General features: G+C 44.4%; 1 long non-coding RNA gene across 2 annotated transcripts; it reads left to right on the top strand.

Moving 5' to 3' along the window:
* Positions 1-4859: 4859 nt before the first annotated feature.
* On the top strand, positions 4860-7822 carry LOC126988071 (uncharacterized). 2 transcript variants are annotated; one of them, XR_007741434.1, is made up of 4 exons: positions 4860-5003; positions 5993-6895; positions 7291-7414; positions 7551-7822. It is a non-coding gene; the product is annotated as an uncharacterized LOC126988071 (long non-coding RNA). The 2 variants fall into 2 exon arrangements; XR_007741433.1 differs by having other exon boundaries at positions 5993-7414.
* Positions 7823-11207: the final 3385 nt, after the last annotated feature.

The following is an 11207-nucleotide window of genomic DNA, read 5'->3' as shown; positions in this document are numbered from 1 at the left end:
AGTTTTCTTTACAGGAAATTTATTTGGGAATTTCATCAGAAGTCATTAAGAATAAAAAAAACTCCTTCGGGTACCGGTACCGGTACTAACGGTACTTGAGATTTCGGTACCGGTACTACCGGTATTCAAATTAACGGTACTTGCCCATCCCTAACCGGTACCTGGTATCGGTACTGGTACCGCGAAGCCTCATGATCACTTGGGTTCCGGGAAGCTTAATGATCACTCGGCACTGCGCATTGCCGCTAGTACCGGTACCGTTTGGATCTTAGTGACGCTCGGCGCTCGCCCGCCCCCATGTGGTATGGGCCCTGTGTGTAGATGCTGAGTCACTGCCCCGCTGACCGTCTCCCCAAGTTCCCACCATTTTGTCCTGCTTTCCGTTTCCATCACAGCTCCCGTTTCCATTATTTTATTATTTTATTTATTTATTGGAGTTACTGGATAATTCTTCATGCCCGATTCTTTTTCTTTTTTAGGTTGCTAATAAATATTTTTATTGTTATTAGACTATGATCGAGTAGTCGAGTACCCATATCACCGAGATATCCACTCACTGCAAGTGGTGATCTCTCTCTCTCTCTCTCTTTCTCTCTCTCTCTCTCTCTCTCTCTCTCTCTCTCTCTCTCTCTCTCTCTCTCTCTCTCTCTCTCTCTGAATGAAGTGAATATTTATTTTTCCGATAAAAAAATAGCATGTATAGTTGTTTTGGATGTACTCGATCATAGTCTAATAACAATAACAATATTTATTAGCAACCTAAAAAAAAAATCGGACATGAAGAATTATCACTAAATCCAATAAATAAATCCGAGCAACTGGTACCGGTACCGAGCAATCTGATACCGGTACCGTACCGTTTAGCTGGTACCGTTGGTACCGGTACTGGTACCGGTACCTGCCCACCCCTACTTCATAGGGCTTCGTCCTCAGTGATGGTATCATCTTCGTGGCGCGGCGCTGTACTCTCTCAAGTAATTCAATGTCTTTCCTGTAATTTGGAGACCAGAATTGCACGGCGTATTCCAGGTGGGGCTTTACCAACGAATTATACAAAGATAACATAACTCCCGGCGTCTTGTATTCGAAGTTCCTCGATATGAACCCAAGCATTGTATTGGCTTTCTTACAGGCGGACTTGCATAGTTTTGTTTGTTTAAAGTCACTCCTGATGGTGACCCCGAGGTCTCTTACCTCTTGCACAACATGTAGTGGTTCGCCACCCATGTGGTATGAGTGACTGCTGTTTCTGGATCCGATATGCATTACTTTACATTTGGTAGTGTTGAAGGACATCTGTCATTTTTCTGACCACCGAGTGATCTGGTCCAGGTCTCTCTGGATAATTTCGGGAGCCACTCGGAGGCCTGTCCGTTGAGTACAACTCGTTGTTTTCTTCCAGTAAGCCAGTCTTTGATCCACACTGTCAGATTGTCGCCTAACCCAGCCGACTTGAGTTTCTTGAGGAGTCTTTCGTGTGGCACTTTGTCAAAGGCTTTTTGAAAGTCTAGATATATAACATCACAGGGGATATGATTATCCCAGTTTTCATAGATACCTTGGAAGAAGTCCAGTAAATTGGTTAAGCATGAGCGCTTATTCCTGAAACCGTGCTGAGCATCGGAAATGATGTTGTTGTCTTCAAGGAACCTAACGAGTTTGTCTCTGATGATCTTCTCGAGGATTTTTCCCGCCACTGAGGTCAAGCTGATTGGTCTGTAGTTTAGGGCCACGCTTTTGTCTCCCTTTTTGTAGATCGGAGTTACGTTCGCTTGTTTCCAGTCTTTCGGGACTTTGTTTTGTTGTAGGGACAGATTGTAGATGTCGGTGAATGGCTTGAGGATTTGCTCCTTGAGTTCCTTGAGCAGCCTGGGTGACAAGTCGTCGGGTCCGGTGGACTTATTTGTCTCGAGTTTGTCTAGATACTTTTTCACATCCCGTTCGTCGATTGTGCCAAGTTCTAGGGGAGTAATTCCCATCGGTGGGGTAGGGCTCTCGGGTACGGACTGGGTGTTCTCGACCGTGAACACAGACGCGAAGTTTCTGTTTAGGATTTCGACTATTTGTCTGCTGTCCTGTGTTAGTACGTCACTTTCCTCTTTTAGGGAACCGATATTGCTTTTTGTCTTCTTTTTGGTTCTTATATACGTGAAGAACTTTTTCGGGTTGGACTTGGCTTCGCGTACAATCTGCTTTTCATAGTCGCGTTTACGCTGGCGAATGAGAATCCTGCAAGCTCTGAGGCTTTGATGGTACTGTTCGCGAGCCTCGTCAGTGCGGTTTTCCTTTAGCAAGTTGTATTTTCTCTTCTTTAACTCGAGAACGTCGGCAGACCCTTTTTAGGGCTTTCACGAGTCGTGGCTGTGGTATGGTGGACCCTAAAAAGGGCTCGCCATAAAACACCTAATTCGAGCTAATTGTAGGCGGTGGTGGCATAATGCAACCCACCATGAATGCCCGAGGTCATTGTGGTGGGTGAGTGATCTTGAGGTGGGCTTTTTTGTCATAGGTGGTGCTGTAAGGTCATGGCATACTCAATTAGCTATCCATACAGTAATCACTTGTCAAATTCTCCATAGTAGACAACAAGCGACTCACATCTAGATGCCACGCGTCACAAGACTGTTTATTTTGTAACAAACACCACCCAAAAAGAATGGAGTTTGAGTAACGGCTTTATGGTTATGAGAGGAGTACTCTGATGTACGTTCCATGCTCTTTTCTAAGTCTCAATATGCAGTGTAATTTTGTCATTTCTCGGCCACTTCTCGGCTTTCCCATAGCCGAAGCCGACGGGTTAAATTAATCGCCTGTCGAACTTGGGTAGTCATCCATGGTGGGCTTGTGTCATTATTTGTTCTCCTAGTCTTCATGGGAACAGTTGTTCTCTCTACCTCTAGGAGTTTGTTCTTGAAACCGTTCCACGCGCCGTCCACAGGAGTGAGGTTCATGGGTTCCCAAGTTGTCTGGGTTAGCAGCTCACGAGCGAGATTAAAATTGGCTCTTTTGTAGTCTGGAATCCTGGACGTGTTTTCGGTGAGTTCATGGTCTGTTCTGATCTTTAGGCGAATTAGGTGATGGTCGCAACCACTTAGCTTTTCGCCGACCTGACATTCACGTGTGAGATCTGAATCACTCACGAGTACTAGGTCTAGTAAGTTATTTTCCCTTGTCGGTTGGGTAACAATTTGAGTTAGAAAAGTGCTCTCTAACATTTCGAGCAATCTGTTACCCTCCCGATCTCCAATCATCGTGGTCCAGTCAATGTTGGAACAGTTAAAGTCCCCGATAATGACTGACTGTTCGTTTTGTGTTATGGTGTGAATTTCCTCGTACAGCGCTTCGTCGTCCGCTCCTTGTTGCTTTGGAGGTCTGTAAACGGTTCCAATCGTTATTTTGTTGTGCTTGCTAGTCTCCAGTTCAACATATACAATGTCATATTTCTCTGAGTCCTCTTTGGATAGTTTCACGACCGGGTATTTGTTCTTGACGTAACATATAACACCACCTCCTTTCTTGTGGAGTCTGTTTTTGTAGAAGCTCTCGTATCCCGGAATTGAGAATTCGGTCATTAGGTGGTCAGAGGTGGCCCACGTTTCGGTGATGGCAATCACGTCCGGTCTTTCTACATCACCGTAGGCAAGTAACTCATCCCGTTTGGGTATTAAGCTCCGCGCGTTGGTGTATAGGACATAAATGTCCTTCTTGCCTTCAACGCTTCGAGGCACAGTGGTCTGGTGTCTGCGTGTGTTTTCTGTTGGGGGCCTTGGTGTGTGATGGGCTGTCTCTACTGGTTGGTTGTTTACGATACTTTGGTGCCCCTCCCGCGCTCGGAGTTTTTTGAGTACAAAAGTACCTCCTCGTTCAGCAACCTACCAAGTCGTGCTGAGCCAATCGCATTGAGATGAAGACCGTCAGAACGGAAAAGGTCGGGGATATCATAGAAATGATCCCACAGACTTGCGAACGAAACTTCCTCGTCCTGACAGGGGTGCTTCAATCTGTTGTTGATTTGTTGATGTTCGACGCCTTTCTGTGGAAGCCTGTGAAGGCGTTGATTCTCGGAAGAATCCCGGAGACAATGATGTGGTGTGATGTTTCCTTGTAATATTCTTCCTCCAAGCACACAGCTGATGACGCAGCTGCTTTGTGATTGGCTGGCGCGCCTTGCTTAAGTGATTTGGATTCGCTGGCGAGCCTGATGACGTCATGAAGGCTTTCGCCCAATCAACTGCCTCTCTGATCCCACATCCTTTTATCTGAATTCAGATGTAGCAAAGGATGTGGGGAGGGTGTAAGTCTAAACGATGTAGGGAGTTACATCCTCGAACATACATCCTCATTTCTGAATCTGGCCCTCGGTAGGGTTGGTATGCGTGGTTACCCGTCGTAGGCGCTATTGCTAATAAGCAAACCAACGGCTCCATACGACTCCAGACATCCATCGATAATCGACATATAAATATGATACCTGTTCCGTAATATTTATACCTTTTTGCTAAGCAATATAACCCATTACGGCATACTATATTGTGCTGTAATGGATCTTGGAAAACATAGTAACAACAGTGGACTGAGTTGCCATAGTATAATATTGGTAAAACCACAGCTAATGAATGAATGTATGTTAAGTATCATCATATCACCTCAAATGGGTTAATAGAGCGAAGGTTGAAAATGTATAGGGGCTGCATGTGGGACTGTTTTATTCACGAATCATTACACATCTAGACGATGTGGGCAATATCTCAATGTTGGAGGGTATTTTGGTTTGGTGCTTCGTTAGTTCGATGGCAGTTTCATAGAAGGTGTTGTGGCGACAGAGGCATGGTAGTGTCCGTTAGTCACTATGGCAACCACACAGAGTGAGCGTGGAGCGATCATAGCACTGCACAGTGAGGGATACTCCACGGCAGACATAGCGAGACGGATTGGCGTTTCTTATCCCACGGCAGCACGATGGATAAGGCGTTACGAGGACAGAGGCCACACAGACAACTTGCGTAGGTGTGGGCGCCCACGTTGCACGACGCCCGAGTCCTCACTCACGTACTTCTTAACCCACTTACAATGTCTGTTAGTCAGGTTCACTTAACAACTTATTCATTCATTCATTCACTTCTTCACTCAGTCAGTGTAATCCATCCAGACACTGCCCATTACTTTGGATGATCACTTCCTCCCTTACTCATCACTCCACTCTTCACTCTCCACTCACTAACCCACCCCTACCTACCTCTCTCCTAGTGCTCATTCTCACCCATTAACCTTCCATTCCTGATCAATCCGTCCAATCTTACCTCAGCCCACTCCGTGACCCGCCCACTCCCCTCACATCAGGCGCATTAGTCCCTCACTATCTCACTCAGCGCTGACTAACCCAGTCTACCATCAAACAGGTAATTTCCTCATTTCCTCGCCCAACTCATTTCCTTAACCTAGTGCCCACTTGCCATTTATCATGCTCATTCCTCACTTTCTCTCTCACTCACCCACCTCCAATCTTCATCCTGACCATCAGTCGTTACAAGTACACTGCATGAGAAAGACCTTTCTAACGTTAACCACCCCTCTGTAACTGATTTATTGTGTTCTCCATCGTGCACGCTCCGGCATAGGTTACAATTTCACCTCTCCGCCTCGTTATGTCAGCAAAAAATAAATGCTTCTGGGTTGCCACTCGGTTACTGTGGGTGACCATTTCGTGTCTGTTCTTGCATGATTTGAAATGCACAAGTCCATTCCTTATTCTCAATTATTGTCATTTACACATCTTTAACCTTTGTCTCTTTGCTGTCATATCATAACTTTTGTCTCTTTCCTATCATATCAATCACTTCTTCACTTACTCAAAGCATTCACTAGCAAGATCAACCATCCCGTGTTCCTACGTACCATTGTACTTTACTTTCTTTACTCCCTTTATAACTTTGCACACCAGCTGATTTGTTCTATTCGCCAACACTCCCTCGACCTTTACTCGTCCCCCCAGAGATGTTTGCCCGCCCCGCTATCATCGACAGCCTCCTCGGGAATTTCAGCGTCAATGGGCCAGCGAGCCTCCACCTGCACCCTGACGAGGACCCCATCAACACAACCCTTGCCGTCTACAATCGCTACCTTGGAGGTCTTAACCTCACCAAGGAAAATGTTGACAACATGACCCGGGTGACTTAATATACTATGAGTGTAAAGGCCACGAAATGCTAAAAACTTTAAGTTCATACATAAAGGGTAATGAAAGTCTGGTGACAAGTACTGACAATCCTGCCATAGTCGCACATGTTATCTGGTTTAGTTGCTTTCTATTCATCTCATCAAGAGTTCATAAATGTGTTGATCTGGGCCACGGCAGGATGGGGATTTACATAGATTTACAAAGAAAATCAGACCACACAGACCCCATGGTCCAGACTTGGTGGTCTGTCCTTAAACCTAAGTGATTTTACATTAATCAGAAGACTCCAAAACGTTGCATTTCTACTCTAGTTGATATTAAGTTGAAGGAAGTGACGGTCGAGCTTTCGTGTTGATACAGACAAGGAGCGCGTATGTGCAATAATAAAGTCAGTATTGTCATAGCTTTGGAGTATCTGCAGGATTTAATTTTCATCTTAACTTGTGAACTATTACAATACCTTGTGTAGGCCAATCGCCCTCTTGCAGTCTCCTTATGTTCTTATGTTTTTATGTTCTTAATATCACTTTAAACTTGGCTGTTCCTTGCGCAGATGTACACAGAAGCCATGTTCCATATTCACTTCGACTGGGCAGTACAGCTGCTGAGCAGCAGCAACGCGGTGTATAAATACGAGCTGCACCATCGTGGGGAACACAGTCTCGTTAATTAATGTCTTCCTGAATGCTGGGCTGGACTTGCCAGAGGGATACAACTGTAAGTCTTTTCTTCCTTTTCTGCAATTACCACAGCTGGATTAATTTGGACTGGAGCATCTTATATTCAGGATATCACGAGTTTTACACAGTATTTCATCCTCCTGTGATGCTGATTCTTGTCACAGATTATTTTAGACTGAATATGTTGGCCCACTCTGACATGGGTTTACTTCATACAAAGGTCATCCATCAAAACACAGGTTCAAAGACAAGAAGGCAGAGTTGCCGTCAAATAGGACCACAGGCCACCCACTCCTCCATTATATAGTTACAAATGAAGAAAATTCAGAAGATGCAAATGAGCTCTGTGTGAGAGAAACATGTCAATGAGGAGAAATAAAAATCTAATAAATCTTATCCACCTCTGCCCCATCTCTCCTGCTGCTCCTCCAGACGTTTGTCATGGTGATGAGTTGCAGTACTTCATGTATCTAGAATATGCTAGTCTGAACACACCCGAGGACCAAATGCTTGGCCACTACTTTACCTCTATGTGGACCAACTTTGCTAAATATGGGTAAGCATTCTTTCTCTCTTACTATCATATAACGGAAGGCTTCCAAGAGGTGCATACCTATTGCATGGTAATTTCTCTTCGTTCCTTCATTTTTAACGGTGAATCTTGAACCCCTCACTCCGGGACCCCACGCCAGAGGACTCCTTGGACTTCACGTGGGAGATGACAGAGCCAACAATGTTGTCACACCTCAAGATCCTGCCTGAGCCTTTCATGAAGACTGACCAGCGGGCGGGGGCGCGAGCCTTCTGGGAGTCGCTGCCTCTCAGGATCAACAACCTCCTTAACCATTAAGGGAATACAGGTTGCTGTCCTCTGAAACCTCAACTCGACTCATTCAGTCTGAGTGATAATTGGATTCATGTCTAATTTTCATATCTTCTTTAATAAAGATCTTCAACAAAGCCATTTTTTTGGTTGTTTTCTCTCTCCCACAGTGTTTAGTGCATACAAGTACTTACCTCTTAGGGAAGTGTTAAGTACGTATACTTATACGTTTCTCCTTTTAAACAGTTCAGCTGCAGTCATTGATGTTTTTATCCCTAATTCACTACTCCAGGAGTATTAAGGAAAATACTGGACGCTCATAAAAGTAATGTTTTCATATATATTCATTATTACTGAGAAAATTCATGGAGGTGTAATTCTGTTGCAAAATTTCAAGCATATTTTCCCGAGTGCTTTATTCCCTTTTTTACATATACGGTTTAACTACTTGAAAATGTAATGAGTAAAACCTACGAGTATAGATATCAGCCTTCAAAGTAATAAAAAACAAGAGCTGGTGACTGGAGACAGCATCGTGCGTATCAGCTTTGCGGCGGCGTAAACCGGCGTAAAGCCTCGTCAGTCTACTCGCTCTATAGTAATGTTGAAAATATGTTAGAGTTGGATTTCAACATTTAGCAATCTAGAAATCGTGCTTTTCCTTGCTGGTCATAGTGATGCTCCATTTATCAACACAAAGATTAGGGGCAAGGACGGAACATCTACCTTGTGTCGCTCTCCTTGAACGAAGTATATGAATAACAACAACAACAACAACAACAATAACAATAATAATAGTAATAATAATAAAAATAATAAAAATAATAATAAGAAGAAGATATAGAAGAAGAAGAAAAAGTAAAAGAAAAAGAAGAAGAGGCGAAGAAGAAGAAGAAGAAGAAGAAGAAGAGGAGGAGGAGGAGGAGGAGGAGGAAGACGAAGAAGAAGAAGAAGAGGAAGAAGAAGAAAAACGATCACACCCACTGCCTGCAGCAATATTCTCAGGCTAATCGCGGCGTACACATCCACATTTGATAAGGCTTGGTTGTGGGTATTCCCATGGGAAAGTTTATAAACATTGCGGTAGTCTGACAAGGCTTCTGCAACATAAATGTGAAAAACACTGATGAGAACCCGACCAATTTCCTTTATGGCCTTTGGAAATATTTGCTGTGAGCGCCGAAAGACTTTTGAGAATACGGTCATGGAGCATAAATCCTATTTCTTTCCTCCCCCTTGAACAAAAAGCAATAAATAACAACACGGAACACTCCCTCGTGGAACAAACAGCGTAGGGTCCAGAATCACGCCCTTCACGGCCCAAAAGATCAGCAATTCTACAAGTGGACAAGCAGTGCACCGCCAGACCGCAGGTAATAATTATTGCATGAAAAAGATCATACGTCTACGTACTCCACAATATTAATTGCTCTCATGATCACAACCTTGATTCTGGAGAATTTTCCACCATCTGGCTAAGACTTAATTGTCATTCTATTACTAAATACGTTTGAACTGTTTATTTCTAACCTCTCCCACGGACCCGCTGTCCTCGACTTTTGACTCTTGCTCATCCCTATGCCTGTCCTAATCTCTGCAAGAGTTAGGCTGGGTTCACACGAGACACTTTTAGTGGTCAGTGGCCGCCACAAAAAGTGGCCACCACAAAAAATGGTCGCCACGAAAAATAGTGGGTAGGTGCACCATGCGCACGAGTCACTCGGTGGCAGCCACTAATGAGGTCAGCACGTGGCGTTATGGATCTCGTAGAGGCAGCAGCTGTCTGTGCTCTCTTGGCAAAAAGCGCTGAAGAAAGTACTGCCATGGGTTCACCCCATATATACTTAGCAACAGACTACTGCGCGTAGCATTCCACACATTATTTACAGAGCTGAAAGAACACGATAATTTTTTTACTACTTCAGGAGGTCACAGGATAGGTTTAATCATCTTATGACAATAATTGGTCCACGTACTATAACACGGCGGGACATCAACATGAGGAAGTGTGTCCCAGTAGAAGAGAGACTTGCGGTAATTTTAATATAAGACTAAACATGAAGAATATTAAGTCACATTAGATGTAATTTATTGAGATAACTAAGCAGTCTTTGCGGTTACATAACATTTTCCCCTTTCTACTTCCGGGTAAATAAAACTACCACATTCAGTTATTAATCCATACCAGAATCAATTAATATGCAAAACTGTGAAACGAAATGAAACATTTTGAAAGCATAGCTGGAGTAGGTAGGAAGACACCTACCGAACGGGCGCAAGCCACTCCCGGTGAGGTATATATGGGAGGTGAGAAGGGAGCTGAAGCCCTCCAAAGACCCTTCCCATGTCCTCACTAACCGTTTCCCTATTGTCTCACCAACACCGGAGAGTAGTTCAGCATGCTCTCTAAAGACAGATCCTCTCTTTATCCACACCACACTACATTCACACAACATATACACCTTTTCCCAAAATTAAAATTTCAAAATGGCGCACCTACACCAAGCCTCGGAGTCCCCGCCTGGGGGGGGGACCACAAATTTCCCCAGGGAGGACTCCCCTTCTGGCTGCCGACCCGAGAAGTGTCTTGATAACTCCTCGAACCTCTTTCTTCTCAATTTCTGCAACATTCGCGGTCTTCGCTCTAATTTTCATTCTGTGGAACATCATCTCTCCTCCTCTAAACCTCACCTTCTCTTCCTTACCGAAACACAGGTTTCTGAGGCTACTGACAGCAATCTCTACTATGTTCCCTCCTACTATCTCTATTCTAAATTTCAATCCAAAGCTGGATGTTGCGCCTACGTGCGCAACGACATCACTTGCTCTCGTGCCCACGACCTTGACTCTTCTGAATTTTCCACCATCTGGCTAAGACTTCATTGTCATTCTATTACTAAATACATCTGTGCTGTTTATCTCTCACCTAACTCTACCAACTATGTAAAATTCTTTGACTATTTGAATTCTAAAGTGGAGCACATCTTGACCCACTCTCCCTTCGCTGAAATCTCCATCCTAGGAGATTTCAATGTTCACCACCAGCTTTGGCTTTCATCCTCTTTCACTGACTATCCTGGTGAACAAGCCTACAACTTTGCTATCCTCAACGACCTAGAGCAGTTGGTCCAGCACCCTACACGTATTCCCGACCGTCTTAGAGACCGGCCAAACATTCTAGACCTCTTCCTTACCTCAAACCCTTCTGCTTATTCTGTCAAACTGTTCTCTCCGTTGGGCTCCTCCGATCACAATCTTATTTCTGCATCCTGTCCTATCGCTCCTGTACACCCTCTGGACCCACCGAAGAGGCGATGCTTCTGGCATTTTGCTTCAGATCGGTGGGTCGACCTGAGGATGTACTTTTCCGATTTCCCGTGGAATGATTATTGCTTCCAGGATAGAGACCCCTCTGTGTGTGCTCAGCGCATCACAGAGGTGATTGTCTCTGGAATGGAGGCATACATTCCTCGTTCTTTCTCTACTCCTCACGCTAAAAAGCCTTGGTTTAATCACGCTTGTTCTC

The sequence above is a fragment of the Eriocheir sinensis genome, chromosome 67 (assembly GCF_024679095.1).
Source record: "Eriocheir sinensis breed Jianghai 21 chromosome 67, ASM2467909v1, whole genome shotgun sequence".
NCBI lineage: Eukaryota > Metazoa > Arthropoda > Malacostraca > Decapoda > Varunidae > Eriocheir > Eriocheir sinensis.
The sequence above is the reverse complement of the archived record's forward strand: the minus strand, read 5'-3'. Positions and strand labels throughout refer to the sequence as shown.